At 44.8% G+C, this 11,154-nt stretch overlaps 1 long non-coding RNA gene across 1 annotated transcript; it reads right to left on the reverse strand.

The window, feature by feature from the left end:
* Window positions 1–9,399: 9,399 nt before the first annotated feature.
* On the reverse strand, window positions 9,400–10,838 carry LOC309542431. The gene is made up of 2 exons (XR_014224238.1): window positions 10,732–10,838; window positions 9,400–10,326 (listed from the first exon to the last, which is right to left on the reverse strand). It is a non-coding gene; the product is annotated as an uncharacterized lncRNA (long non-coding RNA).
* Between the last annotated feature and the right edge of the window lie 316 nt (window positions 10,839–11,154).

An 11,154-nucleotide genomic window follows, 5' to 3' on the forward strand; every position in this document is an offset into this window, starting at 1 on the left:
TTCTATGAGCTGATATAGCGAAGTACCATATATGTTGATGACTGTCTAATGGTTCCATGTGAGAATGACCGTGAAGGACAATTACCACGAAGTTCTGAAGGGATTCCAGTTTAGGAGCAGGAGCAGGGATCAGAGCCTACAAATGATAGCCTTCCTCGCAGTTCACTTGACTCACATACCATTCGCTTTCAGGCATCGGATTTACCTCACAGAGCACCATCGTGTTTTCACAGGTGTTTCACTGGCATCACTCATCTATTCATTGCGGCTGTCCAAGGTGTTCAATGTGACAGCAGTTTCCCCACTTCAATATGTAGGGACAGAGAAAGAACAGTATGGGGGAAATAGGGTATAAAACCTGTGCTGTCACAAAGACCCCACATTTATCAGGATTTAAGAATAATTCCAGTGTGGTGTAGGCAGCTGATAGAACAGGGGCTGGGAACCTCAGGTCTGGGGGGTGGGGGGGGGCAAATGAACCTCTTGAAGCTTCTCTGTATGGGTGTAGCCAGGGGGGCAGCTGCCCCCCTAGACCAAATAAAACAAGAGAAATAACTGACCAATCATGACGGTTCTGCCCCCTAACAAAGTCCTGCCCCCCAAAAAATCCTGGCTATGCCCATGCTTCTCTGCTGGCCCTCAGGACTCCCCTCACTGGCCCTTCTTTCCAGCCTCTTTGCGTGTTCATGCCCAGGTAGAATGTGTCTCTGAACTTTAATAATTCCTCCTGCTTGCCTGGATGGAAGCTTAGAGAGGAGTCTGGAAGTCTGTGTAGAAACCAGCCTACTGCGCAGACTTTAGGATCACCGGGAGTTGAGGAAATATACCTCTTTCCACCTGCACCAATCAGCAGTTTTTGTGTGACAGAAAGAGATACACCATAGCGCAAAGCAGTAATGAGATAGTGTGCTTGGGGAACAGCATGTATGCCTTTGGTGACTCCCAGTATCACAAAAAAAACAACCCCATGGTGCTCAACAGTACCCATTGCTTTGCTGAACTTTCTCCCCTCATCGAGTTGTTGAAGGCACAGCACCTTACCACAAATAAAAATAAAATAAATCCAGTTGGTAGAGCATGAGACTCTTAGAGTCATGGATTCAAGCCCCATGTTGGGCAAAAGATTCCTGCACTGCAGGGGTTGGACCTGATGCCTCTTGCGGTCCCTTCCAACTCTACAATTTTATTATTCTAAATCTGACAGATCTCTGAAAAAATGGCCACAGTGATTGGTTCAACAATAGCGTTAAAGTATTTCTGCACAATAATATTTTCCTAACTTATCATTCCTAACTTATCAAACGGCGTTCCGTGTGCGGCTCTGGCTCGCCAGAGCAGCGTTGTCACGCTGGCCACGTGACCCGGAAGTGTCCCCGGACAGCGCTGGCCCCCGGCCAATAAATGTGAGATGGGCGCACAAACCCCACAGTCTGGCAAGACTGGCCCGTTCGGGCAGGGGTACCTTTACCTTTACCTTTAACTTATCATTATATTCTGTTTTTCCTTTAGAAAGCTTAAGATTGCTTACATTGGGTTTTCATTTAAAGACTGCCCTGGTCCCTATTTCCTTAGCTTCACCATTGTTACAAGGTTAGATGTTCCTGTACACTGGGACTTACATGCAATGGCATTACCAGTTATAGCACATGACAGTAAATCTGAAAGTCAGCCTTAAGTTACCTCCGAGACTGGCTGTATTTTATCCAGCTTCAGGGAACAATGCCAGAGGTTAGAGGGATGCATGTATTACTCAGCAAAAGCAATGCCTTCCTTATAAGGGAACGTCGTGACACAGCAAAATGTGCTGCTAAAGCCTCAAAAGGAAACGCTGAATCAGAAAACAGAATGTACAGCTGTGTGCAACAGGAAAAAACAACAGCTTTTCTGAAAGCGGTAACAGATTTGTTCGTAGAGGCTGAAAGGCCTCCTTGTCAGTGCAAGGGAAATGTAAGAGCGAATGGGCAAAGGTTAACAATTATTGAGTGAATTCAACAATTAAAGCAAAACTAGTTTCACAAGTGCTTTGGTAGCACAATTATGTTTGCCCACAGCCAAGCAACTCACATGTTATACTCCTATGGGGCAGTCGTTCGTTTTTCTACAGACAGATCAAACTTTGAGCTTGATGTTATGGTTCACATGCCAGGAAAACAGTGAGGAATTCCAAGGACATCTTCCATTAGACATTTGTGTAGCAGATTGAGCTGAAAATAAAACCTGGCATTCAAAGCAATCAGCTTTCTAGCCATCATGATAATTAACAAATCTGACAGAACTGCTGAGAAGAGCAGAGGTTACAACATACCCCACTTTACATGGCAAACTGTGTACTTACTCAGTGCTTGTTTGTCTCTTCCAGTTCATGAGAAATCTACAAATGATCTTTAATGTAATGCATTCAGTCAAACATTAAACAATGCATTCCATGAAATATAGACCATTTGATAGAGTATGTTTGCTACTGGTTGCGGTTTTCTATATCATGGCTGAAGTCCCAAGCTCATCTACTTGAAAGTAAATTATAGGGAAATAAATCGGATTTATGAATAAACACGGTTATATAAGGGTGTAAGAGGCTGTACCTGATCTCTTATTCTCACAGTATAGAGAGCAGAGAGGAACTGTGAAGTAATGATCATATATTTCAAATCAGGAAAGTTGTGGATTAGCACCTTCTTGCTCCAAGTCATCAAATCTTTGGGAAATGCTTGTGTTAGTAATGGCCAATGGATCCCCAGTTTGCACATTGGAAAGTTTTCCCTTCAGTCCTGTACCACAGCAATAGTGCTTCCTGATGTGCTTCTCTCAGTCTTCCTTTCCATCATAGTCCTGTACTTTGGTACTTGTTCTAGAACCCCATTAAGCAAAATGTGTGGGGACACACAGTGTGTTAGCTTCACCCCAATGCCCTCCTGTACATTGGACCCATCTCTCCACTCCTGATCTTCACACATTCAGAGATTCTTAATGTTTTCAGCTAGGTGTACTGACGATCTCCCTTCAGACCATCTGGAGACTGGAGTCGGCAAGGTTCAGGATCTGACAGGTGTTCATGGTGCCAACCACCTGAACACAGCTATAGTTTCACTCATTGTGGTCCATGTTCTAATAGAACTGTAGTTCCTGGGACCTTAGCAGAGCACCACACACATCCTTGCAATGCCTTCCCTTGGTTTGTTTTATTTGCACAAAACCAGCAGCGTTTCCCCCTCAGGAAACTGTCCAGATTAATCTAGCCAAGCCACTTTGCAGCCAGCTGTAACATACACATGTTAAAAACAACCACAAGAACATCTCCTGTTAGGATAGGAGCTAGCATCTCTGCTTGCAAAAGTGGTTTGATGCCTTGACAATGAGCCTCCTGTTTGAGAGAAAAAGACCCAGGTGTGGCTCACTTGGTGGGTCAGAGATGCATCAATAGTCTCCCAGCAGCAATGTTGCTGCCACTTAGTGAGAGGAAGCTGTGTGGATGATGCACTTGTGGGAGCACCCAGCAGGTTCTAGTGCATCTTCTCAGCTTTGACCTTGCCACCACCTCAGTCTTCCCCTCCTGGTTAAGTGCCAACAATACCACTGCTAGGAAGCTGTTGTTGTTGTTCTGCACCGTGGGATGAGCCACTCCTGGAGGGAACACATAACTTAGTAGAGAGCTCATTTTTTTTGCACACAGACAGTTCCAGGTTCGGTCCCTGGCTTAGAAGGATCAGGTAGCAGGGGACGTGGAAGTCTTTTCCCCTTAGCTGCCAGAGAGCTGTTACCAGTCAGAACAGAAGAGTATTGCAACAGACTGGGTTGGCAGCTATCGGTCAGAATAAAATTGGCCAGATTGCTGGATCTGGCCTGAAACTGCAATGCACACACACTATGCATGCCCAAATGATTTTGATTAAATGAAAATAGATGGCGATCCCTTGGTTCACCTGTATGATATTTGTCAATCACTAGATCATATAGGCTTCAGAGCGTCTGAATCAGCTTAGATGGGAGGGCATGTGGTTCTGGACTAGACTCAGAGCAGATGTGAATACAGAGCCTAAGACTGGATTCAAGTCATTGACTTGAAACTGCCACAGATCACAAAGGCAGCTTGATAGGCGTGGTGTAGGTGTGAGATCAGGAAAGCCATTGGAATGGGAAGGAGCATAGTAACTTCTAAAGGGCTCCAAGGGAGGCCAATAACCCTGCTCAGTTGGTCGAACATGAGACTCTTAATCTCAGGGTTGTGGGTTCGAGCCCCAAGTTGGGCAAAAGATTCCTGCATTGCAGGGAGTTGGCCTAGATCGTCCTTGTGGTCCCTTCCAACTCTACAATTATATGATTCTACAAAATCAGGAAGCTGTTCCACTGCAAACTTGAGGTCAGGTCGTTGTGACTCCTTTAACTACTGCTTGTCCTGCCATACCAAGGAACACTATCCTTAAAGGTAAAGGGACCCCTGACCATTAGGTCCAGTCGTGACCAACTCTGGGGTTGCGCGCTCATCTCGCTCTATAGGCCGAGGGAGCTGGCGTTTGTCCGCAGACAGCTTCTGGGTCATGTGGCCAGCATGACTAAGCCGCTTCTGGCGAACCAAAGCAGCGCACAGAAACGCTGTTTACCCTTCCGCCGGAGCGGTACCTATTTATCTACTTGCAGTTTGACGTGCTTTCAAACTGCTAGGTTGGCAGGAGCAGGGACTGAGCAACAGGAGCTCACCCTGTCGCGGGCATTTGAACCGCCAACCTGCTGATTGGCAGGTCCTAGGCTCTGTGGTTTAACCCATAGTGCCACCCGCATCCCTACACTATCCTTAAGCAGGCTCAAAAACAAAAAGCATCTCTGATATGCCAGAAATGACCTTGATCCTAATGGCAGTATTAATGATGCATCTGGAGAGAAGAGAGCACGCAATGAGTCCCAGGTAATTATTGCTTGTGTGATGCAGGTGCATATGAGACATCTCTGGAATGAGTTGATGTACACCTTGCTGATGTACACACACACATACACACACACACACCAGTGACTCATCATATTGACATATATGACAGAAACTGGACTGATACACAATGCAGGAAACTGTCCTTCAGGGCTGTACTCTGAAACTATAACAGGCATTGTTCTTGAAGACAGGGAATTTCTCTGGACATTTAGGCTCCAGCCGTATGGATTCTTACTCGGGACTTAAGCCCCACTGAACAGAACGTAACCAGGCAAAAGCCTTCGCTGTGAGCTGGAAAGTGGAAAAATGAACTGGGGCTAAGAGATCTGCCTTCTGTGCTTTTGAAATAGTAACACACACTTCTGGTTCTTACAGTGCAATCCTAAGCATGTTTACTAAGGAGTAAGTCCTACTGAGTTCAGTAGGAGTCAGTCCCAGGTAAATGTGTATAGTATGGCTTTCTTGTCTTCTCAGATTAACAACATGGCTAAAAGCAGGGGTAAAACATGCGAGAATAAAATATGGTTATTTTTTGTGGAGGAGGTTCATTTGCCTTTCCTTGTTCATTGAAAATTCTATTTGGTTTATATTTCATTTGCATTAGTTCTGAGTTCCATTAATTAGCATTTCATCTTAATATTTGTCTTGGAGTGTTTCTCTACTAATTTCCCTTTTCAAAAGAAAATTGCTGCTCATGGACATCATATGCACACTTTAGTATATGTATTTTGCCAGAAGAAAGTGCCAGTTTTGAAGAACGGGTGTGTTTAGGGTCATGCATTGTTTCAGAAATTGCAAATGAGGTAGATTCATGTTATCTGTTGGGAACACAGAATGAGCTGTTGGTTTACCTAGATTGTTATGGTGGCTGGACAGAATGTTGCTGCAGATCTCTCCAGCTGAGCAAACATGTTCTTAAAATAAACAAACCTGTACTGTTTGACTTGTCCTAAATTCAGGGACATATTAGACATGACCTACTCAGAGTCACAAAAGTCATGACATTGTTTAGTAAATCTGTATAGCCGCCTTTCTTGACAAGTTCAGAATCTCTTACAAAGCTTACTGTTCCTGCTCATGCTGCCTTGCATTAGGTTTGAAAGTTTGCCAGCTTATAAACCAATGCAACCCATCTCAGTTTTATTTAAAAAATACATTTTTCTTTCAACAGAGAACACAACAGGGTAAAAACTCTGTATAAGAGTATATAGGTGTAGTTTTATGGGCATGTATTATTCATACTTCCCCTGGAGTATTCATTAAGGAACAGAAAGAGTTAAAGGCACAGCAATCAGATCGCTTGGAAAAATAGTTGCTTCTAGATCATTCTGAAGGTTTAAAAAAGAAGAAGTAGGGATGTGAGCCAATGCATACAGCTGCAATCTCAGGAAAAGCAGCAGGAAACCATTTGATTCAATACAGGCTCACATGTTCTCACCACAGTGACTCAGCAAAAGTGGCCTCAAGACTGGAACAGCTTAGCTTATTCAGCAAGTGTGGAGAGGCAAACAAAGCCTACCATGACACAGCAAGATGTAGAGACAGATGCATGACTTGGAAGGTTCTTGAGAGGGTTAGTCAGCACATTTCAGACCATTAGCTCTTTCTCTGCACATTGTGCTGTTGTTTTGTAGCTGGAACTCATAATGCAGAAAATATGGCTGAAGGGCTCCTCCAGGCCTATGTGGGTTTTTTATGGGTCAGTAAAAGGGGACAGCAAATAGGAAGAGTTGGAACATGGGGATGAGTAGCAGAGCATCCATTTGTCCTAACTCCTTATTCCCCCTCCCCGACACTAATCCTGTACAACACATAAGGATCCTGTTGTTACACCTCCCCTCTGGAGGAATCCTCTTTGGAAGTTGACTTGGAGCTCCTCAAGGCAGACAGCACAGAGGAGCAATCTGGATTGTGAGGCACAGCAGGGGAATCTGGGGACTTCAGGGGTCACAGCAGCTCAACTTCTTCCTCAAAACAAAGATAACCCCTTCACAGAATCAGCAGCAGAAGCTGAACAGCTGTCAAATCCTAAGCAGTACAGGCACTTAAAGGTGAAGTCTCAGCCAGACACTAGAAGACCGAGTGTGTGCCTGAGGAGCAACTCCTCCAGAGTAAATGTATATGTGAGTAAGCTTCACAGGTAAGATGAAATATGCAAGCCACACAGGTATCTTGTGTGTTCTGGGTGAAGCCTTGGAAGGTCAGGTTTCAAAGTCTTCTTCTTCCAGGCTCAGAGTGGTGGAACAACATCTCTGCACCTTGCCACCTTGCTGGTCACTAGACCACCCCTTGTTTGGACCGTGGACTGTAAGAACATAAGATGAGCCCTGCAGGGTTATGCCAATGGCCTGTCTAGTCCTGCATCCTGTTCTCACAGTGGCCAGTCAGATGCCTATGGGAAGCCCCAAAGCAGAACCTGGGAGCAAAGCATTTTCCCTGTGATCCCCAGTGCCTGCCATTTAGTGGAGCCATCAAACCTAGTAGCCTCCGAGAGCTTTATCCACCAGATTGCTTCTGGACCTCACTTCCTGTGTTGTCCCTGCAGCTTCTTGTCCTTCCTTCTTCTTTCGCCCTCCCATTTAGACTATGAAATGGCTCTAATTCTTGGACTTTCTCTGTTAACTCTTAGCTGCTCACCTTGAGGCTTGGTCAACTAATCTTGGGCCATCATGAAATAATGATCCAGTTCTATGTGGATCATACAAGAGAAGAGGGGGAAATGACCTTCCTGTGGGTTAAAAACGGTCATGTGAACTCAGCCCTAAGGCCACTGGCAAAAATAAGAAGAGGAAATCATTTCCGCTACAAGCAGCAGTTATGTGAAAACGCAAGGGTATATACTGATGGACATATCACAAAAGTTGATACTCTCAGCAGTTTCTATTGAGTTCCAGTTCCACTCAGATATGCTCAGCACTTCTAACAGTGGCAGACCATGGCATCTCAGATGTCAGTGGCACTCTGTGAGGCGCCAAAATCTGCCCCTCCCCAATGCCTCTTGCCTTCCATTGGAGTAATAGTGGCAGAGCCTGATCCGGCGTCCCAGAAATTCCATGCCCAGTGTGATTGCATTGGCTGCACTCCCCAAGAGATGCCTCTGCTTCTGAAAAGCTAGGAGATAAATATCCAGTATTTAGGACGGGAGCAAAATGGGATAGTCTGGAGTGCCTAGAGTAGACTGTTCCACTTTAGACTGCAAGGAAGTCCTAAGACCTGAAGTCTGGAATGGTGTAGACCATTCAACTCTTTTCAGATTGTACCACCTCATTCTATTGCATATGTAGGTAAAGGACCCTTGTATGTTTAAGCCCAGTCAAAGGCAACTATGGGGCGTGGTGTTCATCTTGCTTTTCAGGCTGAGGGAGCTGGCGTTTGTCCATAGATAGCTTTCCGGGTCATGTGGCCACATGACTAAACCGCTACTAGCACATGGAGGACTGTGACAAGTGCCAGAGCACACAGAAACGCTGTTTACCTTCCCTCCACAGTGGTACCTATTTATCTACTTGCACTGGTATGCTTTTGAACTGCTAGGTTGGCAGAAGCTGGGACAGAGCAACAGGAGCTCACCCCATTGTGGGGATTTGAACCGCTGACCTTCCGACTGGCAAGCCCAAGAGGCTCAGTGGTTTAGACCACAGCATATGTAGAAGAGACTGAGATCAAATGAAATGCGTAACAGCTGGATGGAGGGAATAAATCAGAAAGAGCAGCAAACCAAAATGGAATAGGCTTGTCCCTGCCATTCGCATGTAAAATTTCTTAAGAGAAAAGGTCATTTGAATTCGGGAAGTTCTGATTTCTCAACTAAAGCTGTTGTGTCTCTACTTGTCTATTATATCTCTGAGAAGCCAGAAAATCAAAGTTTTTAGAAAAAAGGTCTTAGAAACCAGGATTTTTATTTTATTTTAAATCAAAGTTCTGTGGAATGCTCTTCTTGGGAAGACATGTCTGGCACCTTCGTGGTCAGTCTTTACATGCCAGGCTAAGACCTTTAGGCTTCCCCAGGTCTTCAATGTTGCCTCTTATGTTGGTTGCCACCTTTTAAGTTGGGTGTGTGTGCAAGACCCCCTCTCCCCCTCTGCTCACTGCTTTCCCCATTAGTCACTCTGAGCCAGAGAGGAGAGGTGTGATTTTGTGCCCTCTGACACACCCCTGCCCTCACTCAGGCCCATGACAGTTTTATGTATTTTGTACTATTACTGTTGGTTGTACAAACCATGAGATAACCATGAGTTATATCCCATAGACAAACCATGGCTTCTCTCCAAAATTCGGTTTCTTCTCCAGCTGCTAGTCTTTGGTGGGTGTCTGGGTTGGGGTGTCTGGACAAAGCACAGCGAAGGAAGGATGCTGGTTTCACATGTATCATGAAGCCATAGTTAAAACAAACTAAAGCTCGCAAGCCACCAATGAGCCATGGCTTTTTATCATGGTTTGTTGCCAGTAAACGAAGCACAGTTAAACCACTGGGCACATAACACTAAGTTATGATTTAATGAACCATGGTTTAGCATTGCGTGTGAACCAGACCATTGGATACAGCAGCAGTTCTACTGACCCTGCAACAACACATCTCTGGTGCCAGAACAATGCAAGTATAGAATTGCTTTGCCCAATGTTTACAGAATCATAGAATTGTAGAGTTGGAAAGTAGCCCAACATTGGCACATCAACATTTGGGGTGAAACTTAACCGCCTACTCATATTATCCCAGTTACTATAACCATATATTTGTACCCAAAGTATTAAATGCAAAGCTCCTAAAGGATTGCCCCTTAGGTGAATGCAGCCAGTGTTGCAAAACTGTAGTTACCCTCAAAATAATGAGCCAGCTTTGCTGTATTATAAAATTGCTTAATATTTTAAAATGACATTTGCAGTTTTGCTTCTGCTTTCTGAAATTTGCGCTGTGACACAAGTATTGCTCAGCAGTCAAATAGGGTACTGCTGCCACTGTTTTCTGGTAGAGCTCTTGTACCTTCAAAAATTCTTTACAAGGCAGGAATAACACAGGAGCTGTTTTCCCCAGCTTGGAGTAGTAGTCTTAAACATTTTTAGAACATAAAATTCTTGCAACAGCTTGCCTGAAACGCAAAATAGGCACACGGTCATATGCAAGGTAATCCATAAGAGGAGGAAGACAAAGAACTGTAAGGATTAGTCCAAAAACAGTATGCTGCTCTGTACATAGTACAGCTCTGCTGACCTCTGCTGGCCTGTTTATTTTGGACGCAAGCTCTTTTACATGGACAAAGAACAAGATTTATGCATGAAGAAAAAGTGAGAAAATTTTAAGTCTGTCACATGAAGTGGCAATCTTACCCGGATGTATTTCCCAGGAATTATGCAAGTGGATAGGTTGCGATTGGCCAATAGCTCCTAGCATATCGTGGCATGCCTTGCTGTTTAGTCGTTTAGTCGTGTCCAACTCTTGGTGACCCCATGGACCAGAGCACGCCAGGCACTCCTGTCTTCCATTGCCTCCCGCAGTTTGGTCAGACTCATGTTTGTAGCTTCGAGAACACTGTCCAACCATCTCGTCCTCTGTCGTCCCCTTCTCCTTGTGCCCTCCATCTTTCCCAACATCAGGGTCTTTCCCAGGGAGTCTTCTCTTCTCATGAGGTGGCCAAAGTATTGGAGCCTCAGCTTCAGGGTCTGTCTTTCCAGTGAGCACTCAGGGCTGATTTCCTTAAGAATGGATAGCTTTTATCTTCTTGCAGTCCATGGGATTCTCAAGAGTCTGCCCCAGCACCATAGTTCAAAAGCATCAATTCTTCGGCGATCAGCCTTCTTTATGGCATGCCTACATGTAGTGAAATAATGTGTAACTTTATGTACACTCTGTACACTGATTTATTGGGTTTCCCGCTCTAAACAGAAGTACTTTTTTGTGTGAGAAAAGTATAAAAGGGTGAAGCTGTTGCCTGTGAACACTGGCTTTCCCTCAGCCACTGGCAATGGTGCCTGGTTGAATGGCTTTGTGGAAGACAATTTCCTAGAGCCATTTTAAGAGGCACTGTGGCTTGGCCCCTCCATCCCCACCACAGGGAACTAGTTCAGCAGTCATGAATGGAAAGCTCTGGATGGACAGAGGCAGGACAGAAATCTTATGCTCTCCAGGCCTACAATATTTTTGATCAGGAGTAATAGATGATGGAAATCATGGAATACACAGAGAAGGCAAAACTGATAGCGGTGATAAGAGCCACAAGTTTAGAATCTTTCAAGGA

Source organism: Podarcis vaucheri (genome assembly GCF_965113315.1).
Source record: "Podarcis vaucheri genome assembly, chromosome: 10".
Classification (NCBI taxonomy): domain Eukaryota; kingdom Metazoa; phylum Chordata; class Lepidosauria; order Squamata; family Lacertidae; genus Podarcis; species Podarcis vaucheri.